Genomic DNA, 18,502 nt, shown 5'->3' with positions numbered 1-18,502 from the left:
CCTCCCAAATATCTCATGTAACAGTATCAAAAGGTAAAGGAACACACTACATGTATGAATTTGATTGAAAGTCCACAATTTATTATGATAGGTCCTTTCTTTTCTCATTTGTTAGGTTAAGTACAGATGTTATGAATTTGAAGAATAGAAGAATATGATTGTTGCCTTCTTATATCTAAAAGTATGCCATAGGAAATACAGAACAGATTTATTTTCTGTGGAACTAGAGAAAAGAACAAGGGATCATGCACAAAATTGATAGGAGGTGTTACAAGGAGGTACATTTTTGATTTGATATGATGAAGAATTTTCTAATAATTAGACATGTGCAAGAGTGGAATAAGCTTTTTTTCTTAATAGGTTTTTGACTCATAACTCATCAGTGGAGAAGGTATTCAAGCATAGACTATTTGTTTTAGATGTTATAGAAGTGATTCTTATTTAAGGCCGCCAAAGATTTTTTTTTTTTTTTTTTTGGCCAGGCTCTTTAAATACTTTTTTTTAAAAATGTTTTTATTTATTTTTTCTTCATTACATGTTAAAAACATTTTTAATATTCATTTTTTATAATTTTTGAGTTCCACGAAAGATTTTAAAGCAGAAGTTAAATGTAGTCCTGTCAGGGATGTTGTCTTGTAAAGGAATGAGAAATATTGGAATGGTTGATCTTTCAGCTCCATTCCATATCTAGGATTATGTGATCCAAAAATTACTACCACTTGGCTTGGAAATGAATATATCATAGATTTTAAGGGGAGGATTTGAGACAGGGTGTAGAGTTACCTTGCCAACTATGTTTCCCATGGGCTATTTCATTGGGTTTGTAATCTATGAACCTAAGTATGAGTATGAGCTATTTTTTCTTTCCCCTCCTACTTCTCTCCCCAGGGTCCTGGGCAATATGATACATGATTAAACCATTTTGTTGGCAGTATTCTTACAGAATAATTATTCTGGAACTAAAATAAGCTTTGGGCTTTAATAAAGGAGCAAAAGGAATTGTGGTGGTTCCTGACTAACTTTTAATAGCAGCAATGAAATGGAATAATTTCTATGCTAGATGCACTTCCCTACTAGACTAATAATCTTTCTACTACAGCCTGTTCCTTATATCATTTCCCTGACTCTCTTAAAGAGCCAAGTTGAAGTCCAGTCTACATAGCCTGGGACTCTGCCATACTTACTTTGTCTTCCACCCTATGAAGCACGAACCCTTTCTTCCAATTAGGCTAGTCTCCTTAGGTTTTGCACACATGTGACTTACTCCCAGAACTCTGCATTTGCCCATGTTGGTCCTGCAACCTAGAATATCTTTCCCATCTTGACTTCCTGTCTGCATCATTCTCATCATTCAAAACCCAACTCAAGTTCTCCCTCCACCAGGAGGTTTTTCCCACCTACCACAGAACACACATCCATCTCTTCCGCTTTTGATTTCCCACAGCACTTACTGCCACACCATTTATTTTTACACTTAATCATATGTTAACTTAGTGTTTTTTTTTTTAAATCAGATACTCATAAAATGTCAGAAATGTCTGAAAAGACAGAGCAAAAAGTGGTATGGGAAATTTGAAAAGAGAAGAGAAAATGTTGTATAGCTACCATGTAGAGTCAAATAGAGAATTATTTAGGGAAAGTAAGAGAATGGCTGCAGTGTGAGTCCAACAGAGATTGTATAACATAAACTTACAGTGGACCCAGTTAGCATGGTTATAAGATTTTTTTCTAGCTCTGTTGGACAGTACAGAAATAAGGGCAAAAGAAGCAGATGATAATATTTCTGCATTGTTCTATTTAGAAAAACCATGAGTGGAAAGAGGATAAGAAGGAAATGAATTTGACAGTATCGGACAATTTAGAATTAAATATGTAATTATAGGATCAAGATTTAAATGAAACTGTTAAGTAGAAATGCTAAATTTATGCTCAAGTTTAAAAAGAAAAATAACTTTATAAGTAAAAGATGGCAGAGGAATGGCCAGGTAACCATTCTGGGGGGAAAAAAAGATCTGAAGTTTTAGTTGTCAGCCTGCTCAGTATTATAATATAGCAACCAAAAAAGCTAATGAGAACTTATGAAGAGGACCACCAAATGCAGGACTAGGGAGATGATAGTTTTACTTTACTTGGCTCTGATTAGACCACATCTGGACTTATATTTAGGCATGATGACACATTTTAGGAAGCTCAAGGAAAAGGTATATATAGACCATCCAGAATAGAAGAACTAGGATGGTAAAGGGCCTTAAAATATAATGATTAAAAGAAATAGTTATATTTGTCCTGAAGAAAAGTGAGAGTGTGGGAAAGAAATGTTTTCAAATACTCAAATACTGCTTACATTTAAGAGAGATTATGTGTATTGTGCTTATTCCCAAAAAGTAAACTAGCAATGGGTGAAAGCTGCAAAGAAGTAAATTTAAAGTAGACAAAAGAAAAATCTTCCTTAGAACTCTTCATAAAGGAAGTGGTCTGCCTTAGAATATAATGGATTCTCGTTCACTGACATCTTCAAAGTCAAGAAGGACCAGTTGTCAGTTGTGATATAGACCAAAGGTGTTCAGTTCACAGGACTATGAGGATGCAGATTCCTGACCTGAACCAGATTAAAATTAAATTAGGAAATGTTTAGCAAAAATCAAATTAAAAATATAATACAACATAAATAATGTTAATTTGTGGTTTTCTAAAGTAATATGCTGCGTGTGGAAATCCCTTTCTGTTTGAGTTTGAAACCCTTGATATAGAGAATGTCTCCTGATTCAGGTGAATTTTCTCTTCTCTTTTCACTTCTTACACCATTTTTACCCTCTTCTCTCATCTAAGGTTCTCACCTCATACTTCACTGAGAAAGCAGACTATTCCTGAGTGCTTCTGATTCCCTTCTCCACATCTCAAAACTCCTTCCATTCTTTTCTCCATTTTACTATTGTGGTACAGAAGAGATCCTTATCCTTGCCCAGGCCATCTCTTAGATTCCCAACTCCTCCAGAGACTGCCCTCACAGCCATTCTTCCTGCCCTTTATTTATTCTCTCCTCCTGATTATTTTTACACTGGTATTTTTGGTAGTGTTTTCTATGGTTTCTCTGTCTGTCTGACTGCTGTTTCTCAGTTTCCTTGCTGAGTCATCATTCATATCATACCTTCTAAGTGGGTATTTCCTAAGTGTATGTTCTGGACCTTCTGTTCTTTTTTTGTACTTTGAATTTGGAACTCTTATCAACTCCTGGAGATTTAACTATTAACTCTACTCAGATCTATATGAACAGTCCCATATCTTTCTCTTAAGCTTGAGTCTTATTCTACCAAATGCCTGTTACACATTTCCACTTCAGTATCCCATAGACATTTCAAACTCAGCATGTTCAAACAGAACTCCCTCCCAAACTTCCCTTCTTCAGAACATTTGTATTTTTGATGAAGGCATCCTAATTTTAAAGTCCATGCCCCACACTGCCTCTGTCACTTCATATTTCCAGTGTCTTGGTAGCTCCATCTCCATGTTCTGTATTTGTTTTCTTTCTATTTATGTGGCCACCAACCTAATTCAGGCCTCACCTCTCCCCTGGATTACTGTAATAACCTCCAGTCTCACTTTCCCCAATTCATACGTCATTCATCCTTGTCTATAAAGAACAGAAAACTGAGTCTCATAGAGAGGAAAGCCAGGCTGACATAAGCAATAAGTAGCAATAAGCAAAAGTCAGCATTTGAACCTAGCTTCTCTGACTCACTATCCAGTGCTCTTTCATTGCTCCGTAAGTTTTATTCATTTTTCTTCCCACCGTTTTCTTTACCTTACTTCCATACTTGGATTATTTTTAAGCTAAAGTTGGGATGGGCCACATATTTGGAAATTTTTTTTGAGCTTTCTATATTGGAAGTTTTCACTTTTTCTCCTGTGCTTTTACATAGATTTGGAAACAATGCTGCCAGTATTTCTGACACATAACATTCCAATAAGTCCTGATGATTGGGATTTGATTTGTTAATGCCTTTAAAGAAACCTTGTTAAACTGTGGTTCAAGGGTTTAGGGCTGGCCTTTTAAAACTGGGCAGAAACTTCCAAGCAGGGTGCTTTCCTCTCTGGCTAGGATTCACTAGTACAGAGAAAGCCTTTATTTTAAGGAATTGCCATGACTAGGTGAAGTTGTTTTTTAAATGAAGTAAATGTTATTCTTAGTCACACTCCAGCAGGGGGAGACAGGTCATTGTTAGTGTTCTTGGAGAAGTCTGAAGAAGGTTATTTAATTTTTAAGGCAAGGAGTACCCAGGAGGTGTCCAGAGTGGTAACTGAGTGAATGATACCTGAACATGCCAAGCAACAAAGACACAGGCATAGAACTCAGAATACATGTGTGACTATCTGAGCATTTCCAAACTTTCAACATTGACACTAGTGAGGCATTTTACTTTAGAATCATCTCCAAGCATTTTTTTTAATCTTGCTAAAAATTCCCTTCTTTTAGAAAACCTTCTCAGATTGATCCCACCTGCATTTAATCACTTAATTAATTTTTTTGTTACATGAACTTCATGTCTGTATGCGACAAAATGAAAGGAATCGGCAGCAATCCCTAAGCTGTGTTCCAGTGAATCTTACTTGTTTTCTTTCTCTGTCATTTGCCAAAGACCAGCACCAGCCTTCTCAGCTTCTTCCCCTATATAAGGTAGAGTTTTCAAAATGACTTTACTGTTGATTAAGTAGAAAAAGGTAGGAAAACAACAGCAGCAGTAACAGCAGTCCACCTTATGGAATATGGGAATGGCAAATGATCTGGAATTTTCTCCTAAAGCTTCCTCTTCTCAAACTCTTGAGACCATCATAACTTTCTGGCCTTATTTGATATGAAATGTGCTTTCTGTTGCCACATTGCCTTGGGAGAAGGTCTCACACATGCCTTTCCTCCTGTCTAACACCTGTGTTAACTCCTTTCTGTTCTCCAGCTGCCACCCCTTATGGTCCTTCCCACCATCTTTCTGGGTCAGGATTTCAAGGTAATTTTGACCCTCCCAATTAGCAAGATTTTTTAGTTGGGATTCATATTCCTATTGTCTGTTGGAATAAATTCAGACTAATTTATTCGATTCAAGGCCCTCCTCAATCTGACACCATTTTATCTTTCCAGTTTTATTTATCACTCTCTTCTATGTACTCTATATGTTAGACAAACTAGATTGTATTCTTTCCACTTCTGTCCCTCTTCTAAAACTATTCCAAGTGCCTTGAATGTATTACCTCTCCTTTCTCTACTGAATTCATACCCATCCTTTAAAGCTTACTTCAGATACTACCACCAGAATCTAATTTTCTTCCCTCTCTAATCCCATGTGGTAATAACTTTCTCCCTTTGATCTCACATGACACTTTGATTGCACTTTTTAAATGAATTTATCATGTAATATTGACTATTAGAATTGATAGATATATAGATAAGATATAATCTTAGAGAGAAACCAAAATGTTGTGTCAGAAGCCCTGAGTTCAGATCATATCTCTGTATTTTTTCTTAAGCTTTTACTCTTAAGATGAACACATTTTTGTGGCCTGACTTAAACTTCTTCCATTTAATGTGTAATATGAAATATGTGACTTTCTATTTACTTATTTGCTGTGTGTGATGATGGACAAGTCACTAAATATCTTGGATCTCATTTGCTCAACCATAAAATGAGAGATTTAAGCTAGAAGATCTCTAAGGGCCCTTGTCCTGGCCACAGGTTGCACACTGATCCCTACAGACATCTCATAAATATGGGTTTTAATTCAAGGAAGACTGGGTGAGGTACTCCATGAAATGTTTCTGTAGCTAAAGCCATAATTTAAAGCTTATAAACCTGCTATTGGTGTCAGGAATATCTCTCTCATCTGAGGACTGCTTTCCTAATTGATGACTCCTCATCTGGAACATCATTCTGTGGAGGATCCCAACCATGCTCACTCAACTTCCAGCTCATCTTCCTCTCTGGACTTTACCTATCTCCTCAGTTTTCCAGCTTCCTTTTGTATGTTGTCTTCCCCTATTAGAATATAAGCTTCTTGAGAGTAAGAACAGTCTTATTTGCTTGAATTTGTCAAGAAGTTTTAAAAAGTGTCTGGAATATAATAAACACTTAATACACATTACATTATGTATGTGTGTAAATTTTGTATGTGCAGATATATATATACATAGATGCATGTGTTCACATACACATGCACACAAGATAGTTTCATGATTCTCCCTCCCAAGCATGAAAAGGGAACATAATACCAACCTAGTTAAAAGCAAAGAATGATTGCTAAGGAATATCTAGCACAGTATACTTGTGAACAACATGAGAAGACATGGGCTCACGAGAGAATAGTACAGTTGAGTAGACTTGGATAGATCAATTAGACACTCCCACCCCACCCGCACCCAGTTGGTCTTTAAAGGATTACTCTTGACAAACAAGGAATACCCAAAAATCTATCCTCTATCATGTTTTTAAATATTATTTTTATTTAAAAATTTTGGTTTTGCTTTGTTTTCATTTCTGAATATTAGCAAAACAAGATGCTTTTATAACACTTAGCATTTGTCAAGTGCAACAGTATGATGTGGAGGCCAAAAAAGTTAATGCAGCCTTATACTATGTTAATTAATAAAAGTAGAGCCCAAACTGATGAAGACATCACTGCTCTCTGACCTTCTTGGTCACAGTTGAAGTGCTTGTTCAGCTGTGGGCATTATATTTTAGAAGTGACATTGAAAAACCCGTTTAACCAGAAAAGGACAACTAGAATAGCTAGAAGACTGAAAAACAAGCCAGAGGAAAATTGATTGAAAGTCGTCCTCTGGGCTCCCCTTTAGCTATAAGGTTGGTCCTTTGATCAGTGTCAACATGTGAACAAACTGATTTCCCAGAGTTGACCATGGCCTAGTGGATAGTAGACCTTTGTCTGGAGACCATTCAACCTCTACAATCTACCCCGATCTGTACATGGCCATCCTGGGAGTTTCCTAGAAGCATAGTATACTCGGAGCTCATTGCCCCACGGAGCACAGGGAGCCTTCGAAAGCCATATTGTTACTTTGCCCCTATCTTTCCCTTTGTCTGGAATTCTCCTTGTCTCCCTTTTCTCTGCATTAGGCTCTTATCATTGAAAACTTACTATCCTTTATGTTTCATTTCAAAGAATATCTCCATCCTGATGCCTTTTCCTGGCCTCTTTGCTCCCTGCTAGCAGTCTCTCTTTTCTCCCATTGGCAACTAGGTGCACATGGTGTAGTGGATGGAACCCCAGTGACGGAACCCCAGTGACTCTGGAAGCATTTGGAATGATAATAGCACTTACCTCCCAGGTTTTGTGTGAGGATTAAATAAAATAAAGTAGTATTTATAAACACTGCAAACCTTAAAGCATTATATAAAGTGCTAGTTGTTATTAACTTTCATAGTATATAGCTCATGCTATCCTGTAAGTACTTATCCTATCTTACTTCTCTTTCTGATTATGTATATCCCTGAGTTCTCTCTTCAACTAAATTGTAAACTTCATTAAGGCTGTGGACAGGACTTATTTCTCTTTGGTTTCAAACACAAAAATTGAGTTTCTCAGCTCTATTTCAGAGTGGATATTTAATAAATAAAAATTGAATAGGTAGGTTTAAAAAAGTGAGTACAAATGAATCCTGTACCAAAAAATCCCTCAGTTCCTAAGGAACTGGGGAAAAAAATAAAGATCAAACTAAAAAGAGATAACAATCAGGTGAGACTTCCTGGAGAAAGCTACTTTAGGCAGGTGAGGGGCTAAATAGAGAGGAGGGAAAATGCCTATGAAAAGTCCCAATGGCTATACTGAGTTTGTAGCTCTGTTTTATAGAACCTAGAGCCTAAAGCAGAGAGAAAGCTTAGTCCCTAGAGTGAATCCTAACTGCATAAATTTGCATCACTCTGAACAGAAGCAGCTCTGATCTTGTGAATAGTTATTACTTCTGGCACTTAAGGAATGATATGGCAGAAGAAAAAGTCAGAAAATCTGAGTTCTAGATCTCTCTACATCTCAATTTCTTCCTCTGAATAGGAAAAAAAAAGGTGTAAATCAGTGATTCCCAGTCTTTGGGTTCTCAGACTCCAGGAAGTATGATTAAACAGAAATCATTAAACAGAATTGTTGAATCCATGAGATATTTTCTTAATATTGTAATGATTGTAATTGCAAATATCCACACACACAAAAAAAAAAGTATCACAGGATCATAGATTTAGATTTTGAAAAGAATATTTAGGCTCTTCTGCTTTTACAGATGAGAAACTTAGGCCTAGAGAATCAAGAAGACCTGACCAAAGTCCCACAGGTAGCAAAAGAGAAAAAGCGGTTTTTAAATTTGGATCATCTATCTCTACATTCAGCATACTTTTCCACGATACCATATTGCTTGATACCATTTTCATATGGAGATCCTCAATTTTTGTTATACTTTAAAAAAGAGGGCTTACACTAAGAAAAAATTAGGAACCACTGGTTCTTGTGAACTGTAAGACTTCTTCCAGTTTTGAGGTTCTATGATTTCTATAGTTGGAATTTTTTAACTTAATACCCAGAGCTCCTAAGTCATTGGGCACTAAACTTAGTATTGTGAGGGGGTAGCCATTAAAAGACAAGCAATACCCAGTTTTTGCAGCCAGCTGGACGAAACACCAATAGCTTCAGTGAAATAGATTTTTAAAGTGTCATTTTATGGAGAATTTTACTTTCCATCTTGTTGTTTATTAGGCTCTTAAAGGGAAAGCTTGTAATGTATCCATTGATCGAAATACCAATTGAATAGATGTGAGCACATAAAATAGTCCCAACCCCTTAATAATGGAGCAATAGCATTTGTAATGGAGGCATTGCAATTAGTATTGCCCACCAATACAGTGTCTTGGTGATGGGGGTCATTGAATCATTTTTATTCATTACAGCAGAGAAAAAGGGCAGCTTAACTTGTAAGCATCCAGCTTGGATAGGCATCTCACAGGTAATGAAGTCTTCAGAAATGACTCTCTTCAGGGCCCATTGCCTTTTCTTCCTGTGCTATTTCTGTGGGATTTCCTTTTCCTCTTGCTTGACATTTCCACTCCCAAAAGTTGTCATGGAGAAGTCACAAGCAGTGAGAAAATGAATGCTACAGAAGCACTGTTGTAGCCATCTGGATCATTCTCTTTTCCTTCTCTTTTCCCCTGACCCCTAATTGAAGATCAAGGTTCTCAGATATTCCTTAGGTTCTCAGAGGAATGGGATTAGACTTGCTCTACTTGGCCTTAAAAGGCAGAACTAACATCAATATGGGGGAGTTATGGGGAGCCAGAGTGTGTGTAATTAAAAAAAAAAAAATAAAACCACTGTATCGGGAGGCAAAGAATCTGGGTTCAAGACCCAACTCAATTATTTAACTTAGCTATACCACCATAGGAAATTCACTTCATCTCTCAAAACCTGTTTCCTCATCTGAAAAATGAGGATAGTATTTGCACCATTTATCACACAGGTAGTTGTGAGGATCAAATTAAGTACTGTTATATAAAGTACATATCATGACATTCACAGATATTCACAGATAGAACGCTTGGAATCTCTTCCTACCTCAAGCATATTTATCCCAGATGCTAAGCTTCCTAATTATAGGAATATATATCAGGATATCAGACTGTTTTTCGACTTTGCCTTGGTATCTCCAGTGAATTACTTGCATGTGGTAGTCATTCATAAATGCCTCTTGAATTGTATTCACCCTGTTCCTCATTCTGACTTCCCTCATTCTAACATGGGCACAAATTCTCAAAAAGTGTTAGAGATAATAATGAAATCTGTGGGTCATCACTGATGAAGTTACCAAAAGAGAGATTGTAAAGGGACGAAAGGGCCCATTATTAGGGAACATGGGATAGATAATGATCCAGTGGGGGAACTGAGAAGAGGAAGAACTAAGTCGGTCAGAAGAGATCAGGAGAAAGTGGAGGCCCCAAAGAAGAGAGTTTCCAAGAGGACACTGTTGTCGGTATTCTCGAATGAAACATGTAGTTCAAGAAGAATAAATATTTCAATTGAAGGTGAGATTGGAAACCATATTATTCATTGTGCTGTTCTCTTCTTTTGTATAATATGCTCGTTCTCTGGGAGCAGGTTGCTTGGGGAAGTTTTCTGGAGGCAGCCTTAGTTTCAGTTCAGAGTAATAATCACCTCAAAAGCAGCCAGCTGATAAAAGTTCAAATCTTTTATTGTCTCTTCCAAAATAGCCCAGTTAGCTTTCTTTGGTTCTGAGAGCTCTTGTTGATAGCTTCAGCCTCCAACTCTCTTTGAATCCTGGTTCTGCCCAACTGCAGATTAGCTTCTCAATCTCCTTAACTGACTGATTCAGCTCCTTTTTATGCTCTTTTAGAGGTGTAAACTCAAATGTTGACTCTTCCTCTGAGAGAGTGGGATTGTGGTAAGTGTAAACTTGAATATCTCCCAACTTGTGAACTCCAATGTGTGAGCCAGTGTGTAAACTCTCTTAAATGTGTGACCTCTAATGTGTGGATTCTCCCAAAGGTGTGAACTCCAAAGGTGTAACCACAAGCACATAAGCATTGTTTCTATCAATTCCATTGAGTTAACACTAGGATTCTAACAATACATAGTTCAAAAATGAGAGGAAGTAGATCTATGCAATGAGCATAGATAGCTTTTTTCCCAGGAATTTGTCTTAAAAGAATAATAAAAGATGATAGCATGAAGGAATGATAGGGCTCAGTAAAGGTTTCTTAAATGTAGCAGAGGTTTGGGCAGATTTTAGGGAATCAGAGAAGGAACCAAACGATAAGGAGAAGCTAAAGATGAGAATAGAGGGAAATGATTGAAGGGAACAGTCTGCTGTCAGAGATGGAAAAGAGCTGGGCAAATCAAGAGACCTTGGCCATGGCAAGAAGCCATTCTCATTGAGCTTACTTTTCTTTCCTCTTCATCTCAAAACCTCTTGACATTATTTCTCATTCTATTCCTCCTTTTCCTTGGTATCAAAGAGTAGAATAAAAGAGGAGAGAGTGAGGGATGATGTCAAAAAGAGGAGGCATGAGAGGGAAATTGCAGCTTAAAGGCCTGGGTTTTCTCAGTAAAGTTATAAATAAGGTCCTCAGTTTAGAAAGTGAGATGTAGAAGAAGGGGCAAACAGACTTATTAAGTGCTAGATGCCAGGCACTGGGCAAAGTGCTTTACAAATATTTCATTTGACAATCAACAACAATCCTGGAAGCAGGTGCTATTGTTATCCCTACTTTATAGTTGAGGAAACTGAGACAGACAAACTAAGTAGCTTAGCCAGAGTCATACAGCTAGTCCATAATAGATCTTCCTGACTCCAGGTCCTGTGCTCTGACGTCTAAATCATCTAGCTCCCTCTGGAGAAGAGTTAAGTTATTTATTGTATCATGTGGGGAATCACTTAGGGAAGAATAAAAGGATTGGCTTGAGCCAGAAGAACCCAATTGAAGTGGGAGAAAAACATCAATTTGTAGTATACTCCCACTTAGCAGATTTATCATAACAAGGAGGAGGAATACTGGGAATAATCCAGGGCTGAAATTTGCAAGGGGTAAGGAACATTAGGATAGAGTCCTAAGGATTTGAGAGTAGAGAACAGTATGAAATTGAATTGGTAGAGATTGGGTCAAAATTCAGAAGTGAGAGGTAAGTGAGAAGTAAGGTAAGTGAAGTAAGAAAGAATGATGGCCTGAGAAGATATTGAGGGATGTAAGGAATGGAGATCACAATGAGGGAAAAGAATAAATTTTAAATGGGTGAAAAGAGATAGAATGATGAGTAGTTATGTTTAGACAGAGGAACATCATAGTTTTGGTCATGGAAATGGAACACTTGTAAAATACAAGGATAGAGAGAGTTCACTCTCATTGGGGTAGTAGCAGGTAGCAGATTAATTTTAATGACCACAATCTTGAAGTATTGTTGTCCTCTCTAGGCAATATTTGCTGGACCTTAGTCACCCTATGACTTAGTCACCATCCATCCATGTTGCTGGGTGAGGTGGATGATAAGGTACCCAGGATGGTAAGTAAAGGCACTACATTCTTTCAGATTGCAAATCCTTTTTATTCTCTCTCCAACATTGTCTCTCCTTTTTTTCTCTGCTGCCACTCTAAATGGAAGCTCCTGTTACCAATCATAAAAACTGTTACAACAACATCCCAACAGGTTTCCCTCTTTCCACACTCTTCTTTCAGTCTATCCTTTTTACTATTGCCAGATTAATATTCATAAATAAATCTTGTCACTCTTCTCTACTTACAACCTATCAGTGGCTTCTTGTTGCCTAATAATTAAAGTTTTGAATAAAATTCCTTACCTTACTATTGAAGAATCAGTAAAATGTAACTTTTTTAGCTTTATCTTAACACTACTGCTTTTCATTAAGATTATGCTTTCACTGCCTCTTTCATCACCCATTATATTATCTCATATAATATGCATGTACATATATGTGCACATGTGTATGTGAATATATACGTATATATACATCTACCATCAGCCTCCTGGAGAGCTGCGCAGGGTTAGGATATAGCTTTGTTATTCTCATTTGCCTCAAATTATTTTATTATGCTTCTTTCTTTTAGTAATTTTTGTATCCCTTCTATAATGAATTCCTCATAGACAAAAAGTTTTACTTGTAATCCCTAGTAACTTGTGCTTTGTTCATAGGGGGCCCTTAAATTAGTTTAATTAGATGAAACATTTATAAATCCTGAGGTTTATTATAGGCAGTTTCAGAGAGGTTGTGATTTGGCTTTGTAATTGAAACTGGTTAAAATGTGCTGCAGTTAAGGTTGCAGATAAAATGTTGTTCTTCATCACAGCCATTTAGATTTAGACTGAGAAAATTTAAGTAAATCAGTCAGGTAAACATTCGGAATTTATTAGCAACTATTCTGTGCCAGTTACCATGCTTAGGAGAAGGGATACCAAAAGAATAAGAGACAATTCCTGTCTTTAAGGAGTTCTCAGTCAAAGGGAGAAGACAATAAGGGGACACACACGCATGCACACACACACCCACGCATGCATGCACACACAATAAATAGGAAATAATAAAAGAGGGAAATCACTAGAATTCAGAGGAGTTGGTTAAGTCTTCCTGTAGAAGATTAGACTTTGGTTTGGACTTGAAGAAAGTCAGGGAATGGAATCAGTGGAGGTGAAGAGGAAGTGTTTCAGGCCTGGGGGACAGCCAAGTGTCTAGTTTGTGTAACAGCAAGGAGGCCAGTCTCACTGGATTGAAGAAGACTGGAAAGGCAGGAGAAGGATAAGTTATGAAGGGCTTTGAAGTTTTTGTATTTGATCTTGAACATGAGAGGGAGCCTCCAAAGTTTATCAAATAAGGTTGGACTTGAACTTTAGAGAACATCATTTTGCCCCTTGGAATGAAGTGGGGAGAGACTTGGGGCAGGCAGATCCACCAGGCAGCTGACTGCAATCTAGGTGTGAGGGAAGGAAGTAGTGGCCTTGTCAGAGCGGGAGAGACGAATGCCAAACAAGGAAAAATCGGTGTGACAACTAATGGAAGAATAGACTCTTGTGAGGAGGGATTTTCAACATTGGAAGCCTCCGTTTGGGGAATGACACAGAGATGGGCAGCCCGGTGGGAAACTAGAGTTGAGAGAGTCAGACCTCAGATAGGTCCATTTGTTAGTCTAAGTTGGACTGGTCTGAATAAGATTCTTTTATGGATAGATAAAGATTTTATGGGTCATCTAGATCTAAACTCTTGACCTGTGAAATAAAGCAGAATCTCTGAACTAAAAAATCAATCAGGCAACCTATATTTATTATGCCAGGCATCATGCTTGATGCTGAGGATACAAAGAAGGGAAAAGGGCAGTCCCTGCTTTCAGGGAGTAACAGTCTACTGGAGGAAACAACAGGCAAGCAAATAGGTACAAAGAAGATAGGGACTGGATAATCTGGAGCTACTCTTAAAGGGAGTGTCCCAGCGGGAAGCAGAATCAGCATAGGTTTCTTGCAGAAGAGGATTTTAGCTTAGGCTTGAAGGCAGGCAGAGAAGCCAGGAGGGGGAGAAGAGGAGAGACGTCAGTCTAGAGATATTGGACAGCCAGCAAAAACAGTCAATCAGGAGATGAAGTGTCTTGATTGTGGAACAGAAGCAAGGCCAGAGTCACTGTATTATAAAGTGAATGGAGACTATAGAGTAGAAAGGAGGAAGGGTCAAGGTTGTGCATGACTATGCAAGCGAGATCAGTTTATATTTGATCTTAAGAGGTAACTTGGAACCACTGGAGTATGTTGAATAAGAGGTAGAAATTATATTTTGAAAGTATCATTTTGATAACCGAGTAAAAAAATGGACTAGAATGGAAAAAGAAACTAACCAGGAGTATCTTTCAATAGTACAGGCACCAGATGCTAAGGGCCTGTACCTGGGTGGTATCTGTATGAAAGGTAGATGGGATGGAACATGTATGTATTAGACATGGTAAGGAATGGGGTGTGTGTGTGTGTGTGTGTGTGTGTGTGTGTGTGAGAGAGAGAGAGAGAGAGAGAGAGAGAGAGAGAGAGAGAGAGAGAGAGAGAGAGAGAAAGAGAGAGAGAGAGATCATAGAAAGGTAGAAATGATAGACTTGGACAATAGATTGGATTGAGCAAGGAAGAGAGAGGGAGCTGAGAGGAAGTAACAAGTTGAGATTGACACATAGGTTGTGAACCTGAGTAATTGGGAGGGTAGTGTACCCTGGGAAAAGAGGATTTGAGGAGAAAGATAATGAGTTTAGTTTAGAACATGTTGAATTTAACATGGAACATCCATTTGGAGATATCTCCAATAAGTAGCTGAGCAGATTTTAGGACTTAATAAGTAATTCCAAGAATCTTCGATATAAAGAAGATAATTGAATCTATGGTAGCTGATGAGTTTGGAAGGAGCCTAAGACAGCCCCCTATGTGACACCCCTCCCCTCCCAATAAGAAGTGACATATGACCTGGATAAAGATTCATCAAGGAATCTGAGTGGTAGTCAGATATATGAGAAGAAAACCAGGATAAAGTGGTGTCCTGAAAACCTAGACATGAGAGGATCAAAGAGAAAAAAGAAAGTTGATTGTGTCAAGGTTATAGAGATTTAGAGGGACATTGGATTTTAATAGGAATCGTAATAATAGTTGCTTTTTATTTTGTCTTATTACTTATACACAAGAGATCAGTGCAGCATTTTAATCTTGAGATGACAATATTAGTTAGGACTTTCCCAAATTACTGACAATTAGTAAGTTATAGTGCTTTCTAATTAGGAGCAGCATGCCATTACTGGGTCTATATCCCAAGGAAATCATAAAAGAGAGAAAAGGACTCACATGTGCAAAAATGTTTGTTGTAGCTCTTTTTTGTTATAGCAAAGAATTAGAAAATGAATAGATGCCCATCAATTGGAATAGCTGAAAAAAAATTATGGTATATAATAGTAAAAGAATATTATTGTTCTATAGAAAAATGATGAAATTTTAAATTTTAGAAAGCTTATTTTAGAAAGGCCTGGAAAGATTTGCAGGAACTGATGCGCAGAACAAAAGAAGCAGAACTAGGAATATATTGCACACAGTAATAGCAAGACTGCAATGATCAATTATAAAAGACTTGATTCTCCTTAGCTATTCAATGAACAAAGGCAATCCCAATAAACTTTGTTTGGAAAATACTATCTGCTTCCAGAAAGAGAAATATAGAGAGTGAATATATATCAATATGTACTATGTTTACTTTTTTTTTCTTTCTAATTTTTTTTTCTCTCATGGCTTTATTTTTCTTTCCCATAAGGAAATGGTTTTTTTTAAAAAATGAATTTACAAGCAAAAAAAAATTAAATTAAAAAAAAATCAAGAGCAACAGACACAGAAAATTCCCATGCTTCTCCCTTGGGGCAAGCTGGGAACTCTATTTCCTAGAGCAATAGAAGTTCATCTTTCCAAGTACAGACCTGCAGGAAAAAGTTCGTTCCAAAGTGCTTAGTACAGGCATCAGAGGGAGTGAAGCATTTGTTATGGACTTCAGAGTTAGGGTTGAGAAAAAGGCCACTGGATTTGATAATTGAGCTCATTAGCAACTTTGGGCAGAGGAGTTTTCACTGATTAGTATAAAACAGAAGCCAGAGTAGAGATTTAGAAGAAAAAGTTGCTATTGTAGATAGTCTTTTCAAGCAGTTTAACTACAAAAGGGAGTAGAGGGCTATCCTCTCTCCTCTCTCCCCAGTAAAAGTAATTTCATTCATACTATGTCTTTATCACATTCTCCTTTGTATCTTAACTGTTTGCTTATTAGATTGTGAACTGTTTGAGAAAAGGCCTCTAGATCATGTCTCCCTTTGAATCTGGTGCCAAGACACAGGATTGTGCTTAATATTTGTATTGAATTAGCAGTAGTCTGGGGATCAAAGGACCTCTATATTCTATTCTAGTCTTGGCTTCAACACTTATGACTTATGACTTAACCCTTTCAAACTGCAGTTTTTCTATCTATCAAATGGGCATAACAATTTCAGCTGTCTATTCTGCACTCAGATTTAGAGAAGTTCCAATCAGAAAGTAAATGTGAAAGCACTTAAGTTATAAAGTGCTTTAGAAAGCATTTGAAAAACTTTCTTGGTCCTTCCCAAAAGGAAATGGATAGATGTGGGCTGGCTAAATAGTTAGCAAATAGTTAAATTATAGATAACATATTTAGATGATCATATAGTGGGGTGAACTTAGATTGTTATGAATGACTCTAATGCATTTTTCTAGCCCAGGATTTTAGAGTCTTGGGCTCTTGGCTATTTGTTTAACATTCTAATCAATGACTTAGATTAAAGCACAGAGGATATAGGGATTTGTCTGGTTTGTAGGTGATAAGAAGCTGTCTAGAGTAACTCACAGGCTTGACCGGTCATCAGAATTCAAAAAGATCTCAGTACTCTATCTAGAACAATAGACTAAATTTACTCAGTTAAAATTTAATAGGTTAAAGAAAGTAGGTGTGACTACACAACATCTATGAAAAATATCTGGGTTTTACAAGACCATAAGCTCCATATGAGCCAGAAATGTAATATAGCAGTCAAAAAAGCTTTTCATCTTAGTGTGCCTTAAAGAACCATAGTATTCATTTCTTGATGCCACATTTTAGAAACAACATTAACAACGCATACAGAAGATGAACAGAAGGTGAAGAGAATAAAGACCATGTTGTTGGAAAATTGGTTGAAGAAACTTGAGATACTTAGCCCAGAAAAGAAAAAACTCGGGACATGAAAGCAATCTTCATATATCTGAAGGATTGTCAAGTGAAAAATGGATTAGATTTATCATCCCTTACAGAGAAGAGATAGAAGCAATGGATGGGAGTTGTAGAATAGTTTAAGGCTTGCTAAAAACAAAATCTTCCTATAAGTTAGAGCTATACAAAGGTGGAATGGACCCCCTTATTTCACAGAGATCTTCGAATATAGATGTTGTAGTGGGCATCTTTGTTCAGGAAAAGTTTGGACTAGATCTTTGAGGCCCCTTCCCACTCTGAGATTCTGTGAAACTAAAGTACCATGCAAATGTAAAATATGATAAACTCCAAGTGGCTCTTCACAAGGCCTGAACATCCACAGAAACAATTCATTGAACATTTGTCAAATGCCTGCCGTGTGAAAGGCTCTGTGCTCTACCAAGGTAAGGAAGAGTGTGGAAGATAAAAAAGGGAAAATGTGTCCGTGAGACTACCATCTTACCTGTCTGAAATACAGTGCTGCCGACACTGTTAAAGGGCAAGGTGAAGGTGGGTGAGGTTAAAAAACTCATTAATGTGTGCAGCCCCTTGGAAGGGTGACTGGCGCTCTCTCCTCCTTCCCTGCTTCCCCAGGAAGTCTGTGTGGTAGCAATCTGTCAGCGTTTCCATTCTAAATCTCCACTTAAGCAGTTTAAAGGGACACTGTCACGGTTTGGAGGCTCCAAACTTGACCTACTTGGGAAGCGCCTGCATGAAGCCAGCCTCCCCTTCTGGATGCATCAGTTCTTCTGCTGACAGCTGCAGTCCTGGGGAGGTGGCTGGGAGCTTCAGGAAGATTGTGCTCCACTTCCCGAAAAGTGCTTCTTTGCGGTTGTTTCATAGGGATGAAGATGGTCATTTAGACTTCCTATTCACTTGGCCGTCAGACATGGAGGCCTTTCTGTCATATCTCTGATTGACCCCTGCTGTTGAAGTTCCCTGTCTTCTTGTCAGGTTATTTATTTACAGACCCATTCAACAGCTCCTATCAAGTATAGGAACCTTTCTGGAAGCTTTTCCCTTTTATCTCCTTCTCAGCCTTTTTGAATCTCCGGGCCTTTCTGGCTGTAGTCCACTGGTCTTAGATTTCCATGCAGAGCTCTCTCGTAGCAATGTGGCTTACTTCGGCCTTGCTCTGTCCCCCATTTGCTGTTTCCAGCTTTCCTCCATTTCTGTGAGGAAGGCCAGAGAGAAGGC

The 18,502-nt window shown here is 37.7% G+C and overlaps 1 protein-coding gene across 1 annotated transcript in view; it reads left to right on the top strand.

The window, feature by feature from the left end:
• The window catches only part of ZC3H3 (zinc finger CCCH-type containing 3), a 495,342-nt gene that overhangs the window by 287,823 nt on the left and 189,017 nt on the right, over positions 1–18,502 (top strand). The window lies entirely within an intron of this gene.

This window comes from Antechinus flavipes, chromosome 1 (assembly GCF_016432865.1).
Source record: "Antechinus flavipes isolate AdamAnt ecotype Samford, QLD, Australia chromosome 1, AdamAnt_v2, whole genome shotgun sequence".
Classification (NCBI taxonomy): Eukaryota; Metazoa; Chordata; class Mammalia; order Dasyuromorphia; family Dasyuridae; genus Antechinus; species Antechinus flavipes.
The sequence above is the reverse complement of the archived record's forward strand: the minus strand, read 5'-3'. Positions and strand labels throughout refer to the sequence as shown.